This window comes from Physella acuta, unplaced genomic scaffold (genome assembly GCF_028476545.2).
Source record: "Physella acuta isolate Inbredline_101_S28 unplaced genomic scaffold, ASM2847654v3 ptg001500l, whole genome shotgun sequence".
NCBI lineage: Eukaryota > Metazoa > Mollusca > Gastropoda > Physidae > Physella > Physella acuta.
The window spans coordinates 86,175-108,345 of record NW_026733015.1 but is presented as its reverse complement, the minus strand read 5'-3'; positions in this window follow the sequence as shown (position 1 = coordinate 108,345).

Sequence of the window (22,171 nt, the reverse complement as noted above, 5' to 3'; positions counted from 1 at the left end):
ATGGAAATTTATATAGAAAATATATACTTTTAACTCAGTGTCCCCCGCTCCCCCCCCCTCTCCCCCCGGAAAATTGGTACGCCCACCCGAAAATATCAAATGCCCCCCACCCCCGGAGAAAAAAGTCTGGAAGAAACATTGGACAGGAGTAATAGAGAGAAAAAAAAGAGAGATAGTGTGTTTGGGTATGTGTTTGTATGTGGGGGGGGGGGGAGATAATTTTTAGGATAGACTTTTTTTTTCGATATGTCGACCTCCCTTTTTTTTACTCCACCTAAAAAGTTGTGATTGAAAAAAAAGAAATTTTCAAACAAAAGCAATGACTCACATATGAAAACTAAACCATGCAACATGTGCTCTGTTGTTCCAAATGATAGTGTGGTAAGGACAAATGTGAAATGTCCAGTCAGCTGATGTTTGTGTGAGGGCCAGTGTGAGGGATGATGTTTACGTGGGGATTGTGTGGCATATTTTACGGATTGTTCTGTAGCTGGTTCTTTAAAACTGCGAGGTTATCGGGAGCAATTAACTAACATCACAATAAAATATCTAGTACGAAACTGTCCAAACTGGCAAGTAGAATCTGAGATATGCCAGGTTTTGTTAGAAAAACGGCCATTTTGTAGAATATATTTCTGTATGTAATTTGTGGGTATTATATCATTATGTTGTCTGATTATTTCAAATGTTAATTTATTGTATGCTATTGTAAACACGGAGAAGATGCTGTAATATAATAATTTTTTGATAATTTAGCATTTTTTAGCGTCAAGACGAAAACTGTATTCAAATAAAACTGTGGTTACTGATTTATTTCTGACTAACTTTTCATTTTTTATAGTTTTTTTTCCTACTTTATTGGGTATTTTAATAATTCTAATTACTTAAGTTAATTACTTCAGAAATCTTTTCTAGCTTCATTTTTAAAAAATTCCATTTGTTAGTGAATTTTACGGCTATCAATTTAGCTTAAATTTCTAGTACTAATCAACAGGATTCTTTGTGTTATAGATTTCTCAGTGTCCACAGTTTCTCAACCAGGGCTAGACATATCGCATCTAGATCTTCGTACTTCTCAAAACATTAGCTCTCTAAATTAACTCCTACTATACTCCTACCACACTAGCTCAAACTACAATAACTCTTACTAAACTAACACAACACTAACTCCTACTAAACCAACACCTACTACACTAACCACTAATACACCAACTCCTACTAAACCAACTTCTACTACGCTAACACCTACTACACTAACCACTAATACACTAACCACTAATACACCAACTACTACTAAACTAACACTAACTCCGACTTAAATAACTTCTACTACATTAAATGCTACTACACTAACTTCTACTAAACCAACTCCTACTAAACTAACCCCTACTTCACTACCACCTACCTAAATTTACAGCTGTTAATGTTCTATTCAACATTCGATCTCCACGCCCTTCTCCACACTCAACTATTTCACCTCATTTCCTCCCACCCCCACTCTCCACACCTTCCCCGCCCCCCTCGTCTCAAGTACCTCCCGTCTGACGCAAACCTTTTTCTTCGTTAACTCCCGGTTAACCTTGACCTTAGCTCTCCCGACATCTCTCTGGGAGCTAATGAATCATGTCATAAGGATGGTATTTTCTCCGCTCTTCACGCCGCGTCGCTATTGACCAGAGCCAAATATGTATCCCAAAATATCCTTGACTTATTGATACCCTTCAATCTTAGCAATATGGATCGTAGGCGTGGGTCGGAGAAGGGTCATCCTTGTGGGATAATCTAGAAATGAATTAAGTTAATCTGTTGAAATTAAAATAACTTATCTTTGAGGTGGTAAAGTTTAAGATCGTCCGAAAGTCTAAGGATCGGGGTCTGTTTGGAAGACGAGAATACATCCTGAAGAATAAAACACAAAATTGTAACGTTAGGTCTTCGTGATGTGGTTGAATTGTAGAGAGTTTGGCTGCTAGCCCAAAGGTCTCGAATTTAGATCTCGATTGATACTAGCAACTGTAGAAAGTCCCTGCGTCCACGCAGCTCTGATAGGTACTTCATTAGTGCTGACCACTTCATACGCCTAGGACAAGAAACATGAACTCTTTTTCATCTGCCCAAAGGTAAAAGAAAATTAACAAGATATTGTCATAATTAGCAATTTAGAACAAAACTTCGCGGTATTATAGATAACGATTTGAAAACTGCCTTGTTTTTGCAGATTCTGCCGATTTGAAGCTATAGGTTTGTTTGCGACGTCGTGTGTGGTATGTGATATAATACGAATAATTTGCTACCTACATAATGTTTGATTGGAGGTCTGCTATCATAATGCTCTTGATGTCCGTTTACTTATATGACCATATTTATACTCATTATCATAGTCATACGAATCCCTTGAGGATTAAAGGATCGCAACTATATTTCCCCCAAAGAACCCGATTTTTGGAGGTTCTCTTCACTCGCGCCCATATAAGCCCAGCAGCCCTTGCTTCACTTTCAACAGCCCGTATTATGGTTGTCTATGCCCGCCCATTTTTTTCTTTAACTTAAGTTTCCAGTCCAACACTTACCTCGCGATATGTTCCTCTCCTCCCCTCAGGGGCGTGTTCGATCTACCCTCGAGTTTTAATATTCTTGTAGGTTGCTGTGGTACGTTATCACAGGTGGGCGCTCTAGATATTTTCTGACCATCTAAAACCTTGAGCATGCGTCCTTAGCGTTTGTTAATATAGGTCTATAGTCTGTTTTTGTTTGATTTTGTAACTCTCCGTGTCTCTGAGCCTGATAGCAATACCGCCATAACAGTCTTGCTGTAGCTGTAAATATTATAATTATTAAGTATTATAATCAATTGCTGACAAGATAGTTTAAACTGGCTGCAGATTTAAAAGAAATGTTTAAGTTATTTATTTTATGACCCAGTAACCAAGACATCAGCCATCAACACTAAAGGTCACCTAGACAACATACGCAGGGCCCTGTACTCTAGTATCTACCGACTAATCCCTGAGTGATGCCCCTTGATTTCTGACCCTGAGTGATGCCCCTTGATTGCCGGTCCCTAATGTCGAGACCGATCCTACACTTAAGCCGGGGAATTAAATCTTGGCCGCCCTATTCTGGGCCCGACCAACCACCCCACCTGATGACGTCACTGTAGATAAATAGCACGTCCAAGAGTAGATTTAGCTGCCATTTTTAACTCTTTTCTACATAGAATAGTGGTTCTTAAACCTGGGCTCGATAGAACCCCTGGGGTTCGGTAAATCAGTCTCAGGGCTTCGCGCGGAGGTCAAGACACAACCCCGACATATGATTCACGATTTGTCAGTGCGTACCATAAACCAATTAAGGAGGATTCGGTGAATGAGCATTATGAAACTGTTGGGGCTCAGTACCTCCAAAAATGTTAAGGACTCACATTTGCTCAACGTTGCATTATTTTTTTGGTTGTGGAATTTAATGTGTTTGTTATTTATTTTTAAGCAACTGTTTTTTTTTCTCAAATTAATAACAGCGCTTCTTGTATTTTATTGTATTGTAGACATAATTCATTCCGTTTCACACTTAAGTAAAGTAGAAGTAAAGCTCTATTTCTAACCTGACGGTCTACGGGGCAAGTGAAGTAGAGTTCACTTGTTTCTGTGACCGTAGTACATGAATAGTGTGCTCAGCATTATGCCGTACCGCCATTACTTACCCTAACGTGAATTAGGTACCTACCAGAGCTGAGTGGACTCAGGGATACTCAAGCACGAGTTCCGAACTCGAGACTTTCGGGTTAGTCGTCGAACGCTAGTCCATCGATTTAAACTTGCCATCCCATAATTTATTTGAACTCGGCATGAGATAAGATTGGGCATAAGCGGACCAACAAACCGCTTCAGGCATGGGTTAGATTATTACTTTCTCGATTGGTATTGGCGCCTTAAACATGGTCTAATATACAGTTAGGCTATAATCGATTTCTCGAAACAGCGAACCAATTTGGCGAATCAGTTGTTTATAACTTTCCTTTTGTCAGAAAGTGAATTATGATGACGGTGACTTTGGTCTGATAAATTGCTTTATATTAACGAATGCCGGAAAAAAATGACACGGAATCAGAATTTTAAAAAATATTAGTAAAAACTTGGTCTTAATGTCATTTTTATTTATATCACAGTGCATATTTTAAACAACGATGAGACCTTCAACAGTTCGGCCCATTAAGGTCGAAGGTCGGCTTGGTCGAATGGTAGAGTTTACGTCTGCTAACCTGAATGGTTGAGACTGTGGTACTTCCTTCAGTATACCCAGCTCTGGTGGGTACCCGATTCACGCTCGGGAATTAGTGCGGCTGGGCATAGGGATGACCTCACTATCCACTTGAATGCCGAGGTCAATGAAAATGGTGAACTCTACTTCACCTGCCCCGTATGTCTCTGCCACGAACGAGAAGAGATAAGGATGAATGTAAATTGTAAAACGATAATGGTTTCCTGTACAATAGTGTGTATCACACGACCAACTTGTGTAAATTCAACACAAACATACACGTCACCTTTGTGTTTCTTTCAGTCGCGTGTCGATTTTTTTTTAAAGCCAAAAAAATGAATTTAGATGTCAACATTAAAACCAAAACCATGCACTAAACGACCTATTCGACGGAAATGATTAGACTTATCTCCCCCTCCGTGTTGCCGGGCAACGTCGACGCACTCAGATAACGACTTGACGAGCGCGGTGCCTTACGTCCGCTACAAGCGGTTAACTTGACGGAGAGCCGGCCAGTTCTCGTCTCGTGTCCCCACTCTCGGACCCTCGAGATCTGCTTCCCCGGCCTCGAGAGATGATTTTCAGTAGCGTCTTGAGATGGCTGACTTCTCGTTCGATGACGGAAGGACTTCTTCCCAATGTCACAGCTTTTTTTGAAAGAGTACGGTAGAGAATTTTTAGTGTTGTTTCAATGTAATCATGTATTGTCATCGCTAAATTGATGTGGTGTGGTGTCACTACTATTATGTACTGTTGCCGTTATTTATCTTTTAGTTTACCTTGATTTTATACGCCCAGTTTGATCATATAATATTTTAAGTATAAAAGAGCTTTTTAAACTTAGTTTGTTTGGGGGGGGGGGGGAGAAGTTAAATATATAAGGGTAGTTTAAACAAAGAGATGTAATAACAGGTGACAATTAGATGTGAGAAATGATATAGCAAAGAACATAGCAAAGGTGACTGTTGTCACTCATCTAAAAAGAAAAGCAGGCTGAAATCGTAATCAGCGACTTATTTGACGCATGCCGAGTTTACACGTAGAATTAAGACCGAAGAAGAAGAAGAAGATTCAGCATAGATCATAAATGTCATCGAAGTAAAGACACAAACACCAAAGAATTAAAACGATACAGTTGCCACTTTAACACAATACAGAGAAATCAGGCAAAAGGTCACCTAATGTTGGCATAGTACACTGTTGGCCAAAAGTCACATTCAGGTAGGAATTGGACCAAGGTGGCCAAAGGTCGTATCATATACATAGTTTGTCAACACCTCCCTCCGTTGGTACCTCAGCTTTGGCTCGTGTATGATGTACGCCCCATCATTACCGAGGTGTCAAAGTATTTCATTAAGTAATAAAATGCTAGAAAGATGTCTATCGATTCTACCCTGGATGTGACATCACTTTAGCGAGATGCCCATTGCCTCTGCCCTGGGTGTGACATTAATGTAGCGAGATGCCCATTGCCTCTGCCCAGTGTGATTGATTCGTGTAATTAATTCGTGTGATCGATTTCTGTGATTGATTCGTATAATTGATTCGTATGATTGTTGTGTGTGATTGATTCGTGTTATTTAAGTTATTAATTCGTACATGTAGGCCTATAGGTTGACCCCTTCCTATCTCGACCCCTCTTCACAAGCCAGTCCGTCCCCTTTTTTTTTATAAACTCCCTCTCCAATCCTAATCTGACCACTGCCTACCCAGACCCCTCATCTCATCCCCAGCAGACCCCTGCCTATATATACCCCCACCCTCATCCCCAGCATGACCCCTGCCTATCTAGACCCCTACCCTCCTCTCAGTCTGACCCCTGCCTATCTAGACCCCTACCCTCCTCTCAGTCTGACCCCTGCCCATTTAAGCTCCAACGCATCTCAGCTTGACCCCTGTCTATCTAGACCCCTCTCATCTCATCCCCAGCATGACCCCTGCCTATATATACCCCCACCCTCATCTTCAGTATGACCTCTGCCTATCTAGACCCTCCCCCCCCCCCCCATTATCTCATCACGAACATGAACCCTGCCTATATAAACCCCCACCGTCGTCCCTAGCCTGACCCCTGCCTATCTAGGCCCCCACCCCATCTCATCCTGACCCCTGCCTATCCCCGTCCATCAACATCTCTATCCTGCCCCCAACGACCCCTCAAGCTCTACATTTTCCCTCCTTGACCCAGGTCAGCGCCTCATCATGTAGACAAGTGGGCGAATCATCGCTGACATTTCCTCCATTACAAGGATGAAATATTAACAATATATCTTTATTTATTTTTTTATTTTATTTTAAATGTTCGGTCAGATAACACAAGGTTAAACAAGATCGGATAGATAATGATACAATTTTGTCTTTTGGAAATACAATTTATTTAATCCATGAATTTATACAGCAGCATAAACTATAGTGGGCTTAGTGCTGACCACACTACCCCTTCATATGCCGAGGTCACAGAAACAGGTGAACTCTACTTCACTTACCACATAGGCCGTCAGGTTCGAAAAGGGAATTTTACTTTTATAAAATATTGTATAGTTTACTTGTATGAAGTCTTTGTTGTTTACTTATCCATCGCTATTTAAAAGAATGTACGTGTAAACATTAATGTTAAGCATGAGTAGCACTGATAGTGAGGCTTAAGTTAAAGTCACGGTTTAAGATTGTGGAAAACATTAGAAAATGTGAAATCTGATTTTTCATATTGAAAGTAGTGAATGCATCGGCCAAACGGGTCTACGTCTAATTCCCGAAAATCACTTGCCCGAATGCCGTTAGCCCGAAGGCCGTTTTCCTGAATAGATACTTGCCCGAATGCGACAAACGCCCGAATGGACACTTGCCCGAATGCGACAAACGCCCGAATGGACACTTGCCCGAATGCGACAAACGCCCGAATGGACACTTGCCCGAATGCGACAAACGCCCGAATGGACACTTGCCCGAATGCGACAAACGCCCGAATGGACACTTGCCCGAATGCGACAAACGCCCGAATGGACACTTGCCCGAATGCGACAAACGCCCGAATGGACACTTGCCCGAATGCGACAAACGCCCGAATGGACACTTGCCCGAATGCGACAAACGCCCGAATGGACACTTGCCCGAATGCGACAAACGCCCGAATGGACACTTGCCCGAATGCGACAAACGCCCGAATGGACACTTGCCCGAATGCGACAAACGCCCGAATGGACACTTGCCCGAATGCGACAAACGCCCGAATGGACACTTGCCCGAATGCGACAAACGCCCGAATGGACACTTGCCCGAATGCGACAAACGCCCGAATGGACACTTGCCCGAATGCGACAAACGCCCGAATGGACACTTGCCCGAATGGACACTTGCCCGAATGGACACTTGCCCGAATGCGACAAACGCCCGAATGGACACTTGCCCGAATGGACACTTGCCCGAATGGACACTTGCCCGAATGCGACAAACGCCCGAATGGACACTTGCCCGAATGGACACTTGCCCGAATGGACACTTGCCCGAATGCGACAAACGCCCGAATGGACACTTGCCCGAATGGACACTTGCCCGAATGCGACAAACGCCCGAATGGACACTTGCCCGAATGGACACTTGCCCGAATGGACACTTGCCCGAATGCGACAAACGCCCGAATGGACACTTGCCCGAATGGACACTTGCCCGAATGGACACTTGCCCGAATGCGACAAACGCCCGAATGGACACTTGCCCGAATGGACACTTGCCCGAATGGACACTTGCCCGAATGCGACAAACGCCCGAATGGACACTTGCCCGAATGGACACTTGCCCGAATGGACACTTGCCCGAATGCGACAAACGCCCGAATGGACACTTGCCCGAATGGACACTTGCCCGAATGCGACAAACGCCCGAATGGACACTTGCCCGAATGGACACTTGCCCGAATGCGACAAACGCCCGAATGGACACTTGCCCGAATGGACACTTGCCCGAATGTGATAAATGCCCGAAAGCCACATGCCCGAAAAATGTTAACATTATAGATTACCAAACGTCCGGCTCCCCGGTCAAGCAACCAAATAAAACTATTTAAAAATATAATATTTCTATATTTTAACTTCCAATCATCATCTCTACCCGTTTTTTAGCCCAAGAAACATGGGGCAGATGAAGTAGAGTTCATCTGTTTCAATTACTCGGCAAGCTCTATGACAAGCCACCTTTGCTTCCTTAACGTGAGTTAGATACCCATCAGGGTTTTGTGGACCTCAGCGACTTTCTACTGATTTGAACCCGAAACCGAAGAACTCTACCGCTAGGCCACGCTCCCTCCACTTCCCCCCCCCCTAACATTCAATAAAAACATAAGTCAGCATCTGTAACCAGCCGGTATTTTAACATTTATTTCCTGATCTCTGACATTGGGGAACAAGCTGTTATTAAAACCAGGACAAACGACACGTGAGTTAAAAAAAATTAAACATCAATCTTCACACACACAAAAACAAGAGCATTAATAATTTTTTTTTTTTTAATTTCTGATAAAATTTGGGGCAGCGATGTAGATAATTGGACAAACATCCGCGCGTTGATGAGGACAAAAAAATTAAATGGAGAGAAATTGAGATGAATGCATGTACAGAGGGTGTCGTCTGCTGTTAATGTCTGGAATCACGGGCACCTAATGAAGGCGCCCACATCTCATCAACGGCTCAAGCGCCAATGAGAAAGTTGAAGCTGGGGGGGGGGGGGGGGGGGGGGAATAATCGATGGCAGAGTCTAAAGAACCTGACCTAGTCCGTGAACCTTGAACTTCGAGACACGTAGTTGGGGGTGAACTTTGAACTGTGACGGGTCTGATCTTTAAAAATTGGGAATTTGGGTAATGACGTCACGTTGTCTGGCGAATTCCTCAGGTTTGGTGTTAGGGGAGGGGATTGGAAGGTTGTATCAGTGGAATAAAACTCTTCTGGCATTGTTTGTTTGAGTTGGAGGCTGGAGGAGTGTTTCCAGAGTTTCTTTCAGGCATATCTTACAGTTTTGCTGAAAGTTGTTTTAAATATGATGTCATGTGTTTATTCGAACTAGGGATATATTCACCACTTGACCAAAACAAAGTGTAAGGATGCAAATATACTAAAACTATACCAAAACTATACCAAAACTATACCCGAACTACACCAAAACTACACCAAATCTACACCAAAACTATACCCGAACTACACCAAAACTACACCAAAACTATACCAAAACTATACCCAAACTACACCAAAATACACCAAAATTGCACCAAAACTACACCAAACCTATACCCAAACTACACCAAAATACACCAAAACTACACCAAAACTACACCAAAACTATACCCGAACTACACCAAAACTACACCAAAACTACACCAAAACTACACCAAAACTACACCAAAACTATACCAAAACTATACCAAAACTATACCAAAACTACACCAAAACTGCACCAAAACTACACCAAACCTATACCCAAACTACAACAAAATACACCAAAACTACACCAAAACTACACCAAAACTACACCAAAACTATACCAAAACTATACCAGAACTACACCAGAATTGAGCACAAGTTATACACCACGAAGATAGAAAAAAAAAGCTTTTACAATGCAAATTTAACAAAGAACCGGCTAACATAATTACAAACAGCAAATGCAAGTTACAACCAGAAATGTATACAGTGTAAAAGATAAGAATGCAAAGATCACACACAAGCGAGTTTTGGCAATAAAAGTTAATTTATACAGCTCAGCGGGTTGAGAGGTTAGGATTAGGGTAAATGATGCGTAATGGTTGGATGGACAATGCAACTTAATCGCGGTACTACGTTAAAGATAAGGTCGCAAGGCTAATAACTCGGGCCGGTGGTTGGTGATTGGTGTCTTCGTGTATTCAGACGATTGGGCGAGTACTGGGATGATTGGTGCCATGAATAAATCGGTTCTGGCATCGTGTACTTGGAGATATTGACCACGTGACCAGTGCTGGACATCGTCAAAGATGGTCATCGTTAAAGCTTGACACTATTAATGCTAAAGTAAAGTTCCCTTTCAAACCTGACGGTCTAGTAAGGTAGAGTTCACTTGTTTCTGTGACCTCGGCATATGAAGGGGTAGTGTGGTCAGCACTATGCCCAGCCGCCTTTACTTTCCCTAACGTAAGTTAGGTACCCATTTATTACTAATGCTAAACTCGCTAACATATAAACACTACAGGCTAAACACTATCAAAGCTAAACATTCCTAATTTAGACAATTCCAAATTTACACAATACCAAATTTAAACAATACCAAATTTACACAATACCAAATTTAAACAATACCAAATTTACACAATACCAAATTTAAACAATACCAAATTTACACAATATCACATTTCAACAATACCAAATTTACACAATACCATATTTAGACAATACCAAATTTAGACAATACCAAATTTAGACATAACCAAATTTAGACAATACCAAATTTACACAATACCAAATTTAACCAAAGTTAATCACCACGATATTTCTATCACCAATAGTTGAACATCCCGCATTTGCGTAAATGTTGCCCAAGTATTGAGATTAGGTTTACCACAATGTATAGGTTTAACTTATAGATATAGAACAATTGCCTGTGTGTTACATGGTGATAACACTAATATATCAATGATATGACTCAGTATTAAATACTATCAATGAAACTGTCTAGTTATACGTCAATGTGACTCGCTCAGCCATTTTTTTTTTCAATCTACTTTGAATTACTGCATCGTATTTAATTATTTTTTTAAATTGTTTTTTTTTTGTGTGTATATAGCTGATTAAAAATGGCTTCTCATCCGTTTTTTAGATAATATATCTACATGAAATAGTTCACATAGGATCGAACATCTACTTACGTATTAAACATACATAAGGATAATCTAAATGTAGATGAAATAGAGTTCTGGATTTAACGGTCTCGGCACACGACAACATTATACGACCATGACAATCCCCCCTCCCTACCCTCTCCCCCTCCCCCAATGTAGTAATGATCTTTCATTATATCCCAGCACCAAGTCAAAAGGCAAGTAACGGTACGATCTTTATATGAGAGTATCCTACAGTCTTTTATATGCCTAAGTGCGCGGTGACCGACCGGAAATCACCATAACGAACCTCATTTCCTGAACCAATGAGCCTTGAAGCGGAAGGGGGAGAGGGGGGAAAAAACTCTGCCAATCGTAGAGGTCTGTAATCAACATGGTGGAGATGGGAACACGGAGTTTGGCACTCAGTTAATAGATGTAACCTTGACATTGGCTGTTTTAATTTACTCCATCGCTATATAGCCATCGTGTAAAATTAAGTCTATAGTAAAAAAAAGTAAAGATGGGAACATAAAATTTCGCATCCAGTTAATTAGCCTAACCTTGACATTAATAGTTTTGCTTTGCCCCATTGCTTGTACAATATTGTTATATATCCACTCCATCACTCACTACCGCAATGGCGTTTGGTAGCAACGCCCCCCCCCATCTTAAATTTACTGTTGTCCCCTCCATTCCCACAATGATGGTAGTACCCCACCCCCCCCCCCCCCCCCCCCTATCCAACGTGGCTATCAAATTTAAATTAGATTACTACAACTCTCCAACTTTAATAGCACTGTATGCTGATGACGGCCTGTGGTCGAATCGTGTATTTTAAATGTAAATATTCTTATACTGTAAGGTCAAAAACGCTTTGTATTTATTTTAGTATATATTATATTATACTTTGACCACGCGTATAAAATACATAACAGAACTACAACATCAACTATAATTTATAATCTAGAGCAGGGCAGATACCTTTTAATATGAGATTCTTGTTTAATTTCTTCAGCTTAACAATATGCTTCAAATAAAAATACCAGTGAGTCAAATCCAACATAAATAAAATTAAATATGCACATTAAATATTTATTTGCGCCAAACATACGAAAATTGTGAACCATTTTTTACTGGGCATAAACTCTACAAAGTTTTTTTTTACATTTTAATCTTTGTTGAATTTTGTTACCTATTTCGACATAACTTCTACTGCTATGATTTTCTCTTCTAATTTCAATATGAATATTTCATTTCCATCATTGGTGTGGAAATGTAAATCAGTTTCTAAAAAAAGTATCTAATTAGCTTACATGAACACGATTAGTTTCTAGCTTTCACTGAACAAATTTCAGAACTCCGGCATTTCGGCACTGTTGATGAGCAGGCATATAATTATTCCCTCAGCAGACCCTCAGTAATCCCAGGATAGGAACAGCTCTTGGTTAACGCGGCCATCGGGCCAACAAAGGTTGGCCATAACAGATTGGCTCCCTTGTTTTTACGTCCCCTGGCGCCCCGCGAACGGCTCCCCAGCATTGGGACATTGGGGGGGGGGGGGATGGTTCAAAGTCCGGTAAGCCAAGCAGTCTGGCCGAGTAAAAATTGGGTCTTTCCACGGAGAGCAAAGGGGACTTAACTTTAATGGAATAATAAGATTTTCTAAGCATTATTCCACTTTGGCGGGGATAGGCTGGTCTCATGGACTGCAGGGTCTTATCCTTAAGATAACAATCTTAGCCGCGCTAAAACAGTCCGTTTTCACAAGTTTTGAAACTATTTTTTTAAAAACATTACAAGTTTACTGGTGTAAAAATCGATTGTTTTTAAAACGCTAAGCCTTACAAAAAGTACATGACATTTGTTTTAAAAAAGAAATTGTTTTGTAAATGTAAACTTAAATAAGTACAATGAATTGTTACTTTGTTTAGCTTTGTCAATTGATTATTCTGCAAATTCGTATTTGTGTAACCCTGAGTCTTCAATCCTTGTTTAAAAAAAAGGCCCTTTTTTCCACTCAGTGGTTAATTATCCCTATATATATATATATATATATATATATATATATATATATATATATATATATATATATATATATATATATATATATATATATATAAAAATATATATATATATAATGAATGTGTGTGTATATGAGTACATATGTACGTGTATTTGGAGTTGCAACTGACCTGACAGTGCAAGAACAACAGCGCAACAATTTGAGAACCCTTGTAGTGTATGATCCCAATAAAACAGATCTGTGTACCGGGTAGCCCAGTGATAAAACGATAGGTGTCGATGTAAACCAAATCACATTAAGTAACACGATAACACACAAACGGCACGGTCATGTTGGCAATCGGGATTTGAGCACACACAATATATCTGAAAGAATTCATATCCTAGCACTCCTCATTTTGCCTGATTCGCAGACTTTGCCTGATTTACACTTGTTTTTTATTGGATTCATAAACCTTATTTTGTCTGATTCATAAACCCCACAACCGATTTTCATACCTCATTTTACTTGATTCGCACTTCAATTTACCTGACGCGTCAATTTGACTGATTCGTAGATCCCATTTTGTCTGATTGATCAAAACCCATTTTACACCGATTTAAATACCACATTCACAAGTCAATTTGCCTCATTTATAGATCCCATTTTGGCTGGTTCATATATAAGCCAACCTCGTTTGTCGGATTGATAACCACAGACTTGCCTTGCTTGATTCACAGACATCATTTTGCTTGATTCACAGACCTCATTTTGCTTGATTTACATACTTCATTTTACTTGATTCATAGACCTTATATTGCTTGATTCACAGACCTCATTTTGCTTGATTTACATACCTCATTTTGCTTGATTCATAGACCTCGTTTTGCTTGATTTACATACCTCATTTTGCTTGATTCACAAACTTCATTTTGCTTGATTCACATACCTCATTTTTTCTTGATTCATAGACCTCGTTTTGCTCGATTCACATACCTCATTTTGCTTGATTCATAGACCTCATTTTGCTTGATTCACACCCATTTTGCTTGATTCACAAACTTCATTTTGCTTGATTCACAGACCTCATTTTGCTTGATTCATACACCTCATTTTGCTTGATTCACAAACTTCATTTTGCTTGATTCAAACACCTCATTTTGCTCGATTCACAAACTTCATTTTGCTTGATTCACACACCTCAATTTGCTTGATTCATAGACCTCATTTTGCTTGATTCACACCCATTTTGCTTGATTCACAAACTTCATTTTGCTTGATTCACAGACCTCATTTTGCTTGATTCATACACCTCATTTTGCTTGATTCACAAACTTCATTTTGCTTGATTCAAACACCTCATTTTGCTCGATTCACAAACTTCATTTTGCTTGATTCACACACCTCAATTTGCTTGATTCTTAAACCTCATTTTGCTCGATTCACAAACTTCATTTTGCTTGATTCACACACCTCAATTTGCTTGATTCACAGACCTCATTTTGCTTGATTCACAAACTTCATTTTGCTTGATTCATACACCTCAATTTGCTTGATTCACAGACCTCATTTTGCTTGATTCACAAACTTCATTTTGCTTGATTCACAGACCTCAATTTGCCTGATTTACCCAGAAAGCAATCAGTGCCGTCGCCTTGCCAGTTTTTTTTCTCTCTCTGCGGCCATCATTTTTATGTTTCCTTGATGCGCGCGCAACCCTTCATTTATTACACTCATACATCGGAAATAGCGCCCGATCGTATACATCAATTGAGCTCCACCCCCTCCCCCCCTCCCCACCCCTCCATCTCATGTTGACCTCCGACCTCCCTCTGATCCCGACATGCACTTATCGCCAGAGATCACATCCACACCAAAGGGGAATCATCCGCTGTTGCTACAACTGATCGGGCGGTTATGTCCCATCTGGTCACTTCCCATTGGCTGTATTTAAGCCTGGTAGTTCTCAGATCGTGTGTTTCTTTATTGGACCTGGGACTAAATGGGTTGATGGGGAAGTGGTTTGGGGGGGGGGGAGGGGAGGAGGGAGGGGACAGGCCACTTTGTCGGAGAAATTAGAAATGAAGTTTGTTCTAATTTAGACTTTCTCCGACCATTTACATTGCGACCGTAATCAAGAGACTTGTCTCCCTTACCATGAAGAATAAAACAATATGAACGATACCATCATACCATGATAGCAATTCAATTGCACGTGTTAATTCTCGTTCTATTGTGAATGTATTTTTTCATATGCCTAAGACATGTTACCTTTAGCGTCAGTCAGTCTTGTCATCTTAATTGCTTTTTGTGTTATAATTTTCATCAACCTGTGTGTATAAATTTACAATAATAAAATCACTTTCTGACATGCACATGTTTTTACAATCTCTTATATATACATAATTCAGGACGTCTAATGCAGTGTTAGTATAACGTATGGGAGAAGTTTCGGGGTGGGGGTGGGGGGGGGGGGAGGGGCTCTAAAGTTGGACCCGAAATATGGGCAGTGGCATTTTTTGTTTGGCAGGATTTGCAGCTGGAGATTATATTATTTCGGGATTTTAAAAAAATGTTATATTATTAGCAGATTGTATGATATGGTAAAATGAGAAACTGAAAATGAGACATTCTTCCCTTTCAAAAAGATATTCTCGTTCCTTCTACAGAAATGTATTTAATTTGTTGTTTGTTTGTTTGTTGTTTGTTTTTTGTTTTTTTGTTTTTTTTTCTTCTTTTAACAATCATTCACACTTGCATCAGACTGCGACAATGATAGACGAAATTTTAAAAGTGTGTAACTTATGACGAATATAACAGTTTTAATAATCACCGTGTGTAACGAATAACATTTCGCATTGTTTTTCAATTTAAAAATACGTGGCTAGTTGATGTGTCTTGTACATTTTTAAATAGGTGCTGGAACAACATTCATCTCGCACTTCTACCTCGTATATAGGGTAGGGGAGGGGGGGGGGACAAGGGGCAATAAAAACCAAGATATTAATCCAAGGGGAGCGACTCCAAATCCCTGATTGATGTGTAACTACCTAAACAAAATAAAAAACAAAACAAAACTAGAGGCATTTTAAAAAAAATTCTATTCGTGGTGGGTAGTGATGATTGCATGTTGAGAAGAGGGGGGGGGGGGGGTGGTGATTGGGTCTTGGTGGGAAAGGGTGGAGTCGTGTGGGTGAGAAAATGTTGTGGGGGGGGGGGGGTTGATTAGGTCGTGTTAGGTCGTGATTGAAGAGGGAAGGAGGGCGGTGTTTTGAGGGCACAGAGAGTGGATGAGGTCGTGATGGGTAAATGACCTCCATCGTACACATCAAGTAAACCCTGCTAAACCCAGCATAAACCCCCGTGAGGGAGGGGGAAGGTTGACCTTTGTATCAGCGTGGTCCGTGATTTTACATGATTTTTGATTAGACGGGATAGAATAAATACGATAGGGACTTGTAATAAAACGTGACACATTTTCTGATTTGATCTCCCCGTCAACTGTTGTGATTTTTTATCTCAATCGATGTGATCTTGCTGTCCATCGATGTGATCTTGCTGTCCATCGATGTGATCTTGCTGTTATTCTACGTGATCTTAACTGTTATAATCGCCCACAAAATACAGTAAATCTCACTACCATAACCCTTCACAAACTCATCTCAAAATAAAGCCCCTATATCATAAGCCTCAACAAACTCACATAAGCCCCTACCGTAAGCTCTAAAACCTTCTCCAACCCCCCGTCCCCCCGTCCCCCCCCCCCCCCGCTCATATTATAAGCCCCAACTAGTTAAAATCTCCATACCATAATCTCTTACAAACCCACCAACAAAAAGGTTTATATACTATAAGCCTCTACAAACCTACCTAAGCCCCCGTAGCATAAACTGCAAAAACCTAAACAAATATTCTTCTAATTCCGCATACCCCACTAATCCCCTTCATCTTCTATACCATAAGCCCCACTAATTCCCACACCTCAAAATCCCCCAATACCTTAAGGCCCTGCTAATTATTTTACGTCCCTGTATATACATACACTTGTATGTAATATGTGCAGTGTTCTCTCTGCACGTAATGACCTAATTCCAAGTTCCATCTGACCTCACGTGTTCCCTAGAAACTGCCCTGGTCCAGTTCCACAAGCCCCTCCCCAGGAACTGCCCTGCTGTAGTTCCCACATGCCCTACCACCCTAAACGACTCTGACAGTTCCTGCCATCAATTTAATCATTGGTCATGTTAATTTAATTCTCCACAATATTGTGTCGTCTCGGGTTCCGCTGGTTCCGGATTAAGGTGTGTCGGTTATCACTGAATTAGAGATGACCCCCCCTCCCCCCTCCACTGGATGACTTACGATAGATCACTGAATTACAGATGACCCCCATTGAATGACTGATGATATTCAGACCCCGGGCAAGATAAGGGTCCCAGGCGACAATTAGAACAACGGGCTTTGACCTGAGCTGGTTTTTTGTGTTTTACTGTCTTCAGTTCGTTTCTTAAAGCCAACTGTAAATCGACATGTTGAAGTGTGGTCTAAGACAAACGCCAGCGAGATATTTGACGGAATGAACATTTGCACGAAAATCTTTTTCCCTGAATCGAATGCGACAAGGTGCCAAATGGATGTTTGCCTGAGTAAAATAAATGGACGTTTTCTCGGGTATTTGTCGCATTCATGTAAATAGCGTACGGGTAAATGTCTATACGGGTAAGTGTATTTCATGCAAACATCCCACTTCTGTTAAAGAGGTTTTAATAAATTTTCCTTTGAACCCGGTAGATGTAGGGCCTATGTATTTTTATGAAAATATGCATATTTCGCCGCCTCGTAAATTAAAGGACAACGACAAGCATAATTGCAGATTACACCCACGTTATTCGTCTCTGCTCGCTAAATTAATTTCTAAACAAAAACAACTTCCCCAGTTATCTCCCTTTCACTAGTCTTCTAGTAACAGCTTAAACCGGTTACCTCCCCTTCGGCAGTCATCTTTCAGCACCAACTCGACAATTATATTCCACCAATGATGGCACCCTGGCATTAATCTCTGAGTAACAATTTCCACCAAAATCCCCCCCCCCCCCACCCCCTCACACCAAACCAACATGTTACTCGAATGTTTACCACGAGAGAAAAATGCGAACCGTCTCCAACACCAACCTACCGGCGTAATTCACACGACTGTTGTGACAGCGGCCTATTGTTTATTTGCACAACAATTACACCCGGCTTAGTGGTACGTCGTTAGCTTTCAGCTGGTTGTATCCTCCTAGGGAGGGGGGGGATCCTCGTAAAGGGGGGGGGGGGTGATGCAGCACCATCAGCAGGCAGCTGCTGTCGTCTGCTGTTACACGCTTACAATTCAGGTCGGCGAAGTTGAAGTTCTCTTCGATCTGCTTACACAATGGGTAGTTGTAATACTGTAGCGAAAAGAAAAGCAGTGACATACTGGAAAAGTTTTTTCGAAACTGCAGGCCTGTATGGTTTATTATTTCCACATGGAAAAATGTATTGGTAAAGTTTTACAAATTAATTACGATCACAACAGGAGTCCCAAAAAAATGGAGTCACTAGTTTTATTGGATAGGATAAAAACATTGAAGCGTAACACAGCTACTTGATAGCATTGTTTCTTCCAGACTTTTTCCCCGGGGGGGGGGGGGGGGGCACGTAAAATTTTCGGGGTGGGGCGGATTAAAATCCCCCCCCACCCCTCCCTTTCGAAGCGATGCCAGGAAGAAACTCTGCTTGATAGATCTAACTACTTAGAAATTGCGTAGCCACCAAAGAATATAAATAAACGTACTATGAACAATCAAGTATAAACATGCACTAACATTAAACAGACAAGTTAAGAAATGCATAAACAATAACCACTCATGTATAATAACATACTTGCTATAACCCTTTAAATATAACATATTGACCACAATCAACCACATACTTAAAAAATACTAATTATATCATCCAAGCATAACAACACAGTAGAACCGGCTGAGTATCGATGTGCTAAAAATAATTTCCTAGGCGATATCACAATCATGTATGTATGCAAACATACACACAAAAAAATATCTATACACTCCAGCACTATACATACCATCATGTTAAACCATTGCATAATGGTATGTACGACCTAGTAAATATTCGACGTTTCCTCTACCGATGTTATCAGCTATACGACTGTACCAGCCATTCAACTGTACCAGCCATACGCCTATACCAGCCATACGACTGTACCAGATACGACTGTACCATTTATAATACTATACTACAATTGTATCAACCATACAACTGTACCAACCATACTACTGCACCAACCATACCACTGTACCAACCACACTACTGTACCAACCATACGACTGTACAACCACACTAATGTACCATTCATACGACTTTTCCAACCATACAACTGTACCAACCATACAACTGTACCAACAATACAACTGTACCAACCATACAACTGTACCAACCATACAACTGTACCAACCATACAACTGTACCAACCATACAACTGTACCAACCATACAACTGTATCAACCATACGACTGTACCAACTATACGACTGTGCCAACCACACTCCTGTACCAACCATACGACTGTACCAACCACACAACTGTACCAACCATACCACTGTACCAACCATACCACTGTACCAACCATACGACTACCGTAGCCCTAGCTTATCAATGCGATCTCAATCCTCTGATAATAAACCTGCTTGAATCGTCGGTCTTCAGGTGTGATGCCTCCCTCCCCCCCACCACCCCCCCCCCCCCCCACACTCCTTTACCAACCACACAACTGTACCAACCACACTACTGTACCAACCATACCACTGTACCAACCACACCACTGTACCAACCACACAACTGTACCAACTATACGACTGTACCAATCACACTACTGTACCAATCACACTACTGTACCAACCATACTACTGTACCAACCATACCACTGTACCAACCATACAACTGTACCAATCACACTACTGTACCAACCATACTACTGTACCAACCATACCACTGTACCAAACACACAACTGTACCAACCACACAACTGTACCAACCATACAACTGTACCAACCATACAACTGTACCAACCACACTACTGTACCAACCATACAACTGTACCAGATACAACTGTTCTACCCATACAACTGTACCAACCACACAACTGTACCAACCATACAACTGTACCAACAATACAACTGTACCAACCACACTACTGTACCAACCACACTACTGTACCAGATACAACTGTTCTACCCATACAACTGTACCAACCACACTACTGTACCAGATACAACTGTTCTACCCATACCACTGTACCAACCACACAACTGTACCAACCACACTACTGTACCAACAATACAACTGTACCAACCATACCACTGTACCAACCACACAACTGTACCAACCATACAACTGTACCAACCATACAACTGTACCAACCACACAACTGTACCAACCAAACTACTGTACCAACCACACAACTGTACCAACCATTCTACTGTACCAACCACACAACTGTACCAACCACACTACTGTACCAACAATACAACTGTACCAACCATACCACTGTACCAACCACACAACTGTACCAACCATACAACTGTACCAACCACACTACTGTACCAACCACACTACTGTACCAACCACACAACTGTACCAACCATACGACTGTACCAACCACACTACTGTACCAACCATACTACTGTACCAACCATACAACTGTACCAACCACACTACTGTACCAACCACACTACTGTACCAACCACACAACTGTACCAGATACAACTGTTCTACCCATACAACTGTACCAACCACACAACTGTACCAACCACACAACTGTACCAACAATACAACTGTACCAACCATACTACTGTACCAACCACACAACTGTACCAACCATACAACTGTACCAATCACACTACTGTACCAACCATACTACTGTACCAACCATACCACTGTACCAACCACACAACTGTACCAACCACACAACTGTACCAACCATACAACTGTACCAACCATACAACTGTACCAACCACACTACTGTACCAACCATACAACTGTACCAGATACAACTGTTCTACCCATACAACTGTTCTACCCATACAACTGTACCAACCACACTACTGTACCAGATACAACTGTTCTACCCATACTACTGTACCAACCATACCACTGTACCAACCATACCACTGTACCAACCATACCACTGTACCTACCATACAACTGTACCAACCATACAACTGTACCAACCATACGATTGTACCAACCATACAACTGTACCAACCATACAACTGTACCAACCATACCACTGTACCAACCACACAACTGTACCAACCATACAACTGTACCAGATACAACTGTTCTACCCATACAACTGTTCTACCCATACAACTGTACCAACCACACTACTGTACCAGATACAACTGTTCTACCCATACTACTGTACCAACCATACCACTGTACCAACCATACCACTGTACCAACCATACCACTGTACCTACCATACAACTGTACCAACCATACAACTGTACCAACCATACGATTGTACCAACCATACAACTGTACCAACCATACAACTGTACCAACCATACCACTGTACCAACCACACTACTGTACCAACCACACTACTGTACCATCCACACAACTGTACCAACCATACGACTGTACCAACCACACAACTGTACCAACCATACTACTGTACCAACCATACAACTGTACCAGATACAACTGTTCTACCCATACAACTGTACCAACCACACAACTGTACCAACCATACCACTGTACCAACCATACCACTGTACCAACCACACAACTGTACCAACCACACAACTGTACCAGATACAACTGTTCTACCCATACAACTGTACCAACCACACTACTGTACCGACAATACAACTGTACCAACCATACCACTGTACCAACCACACAACTGTACCAACCATACAACTGTACCAACCACACTACTGTACCAACAATACAACTGTACCAACCATACCACTGTACCAACCACACAACTGTACCAACCATACAACTGTACCAACC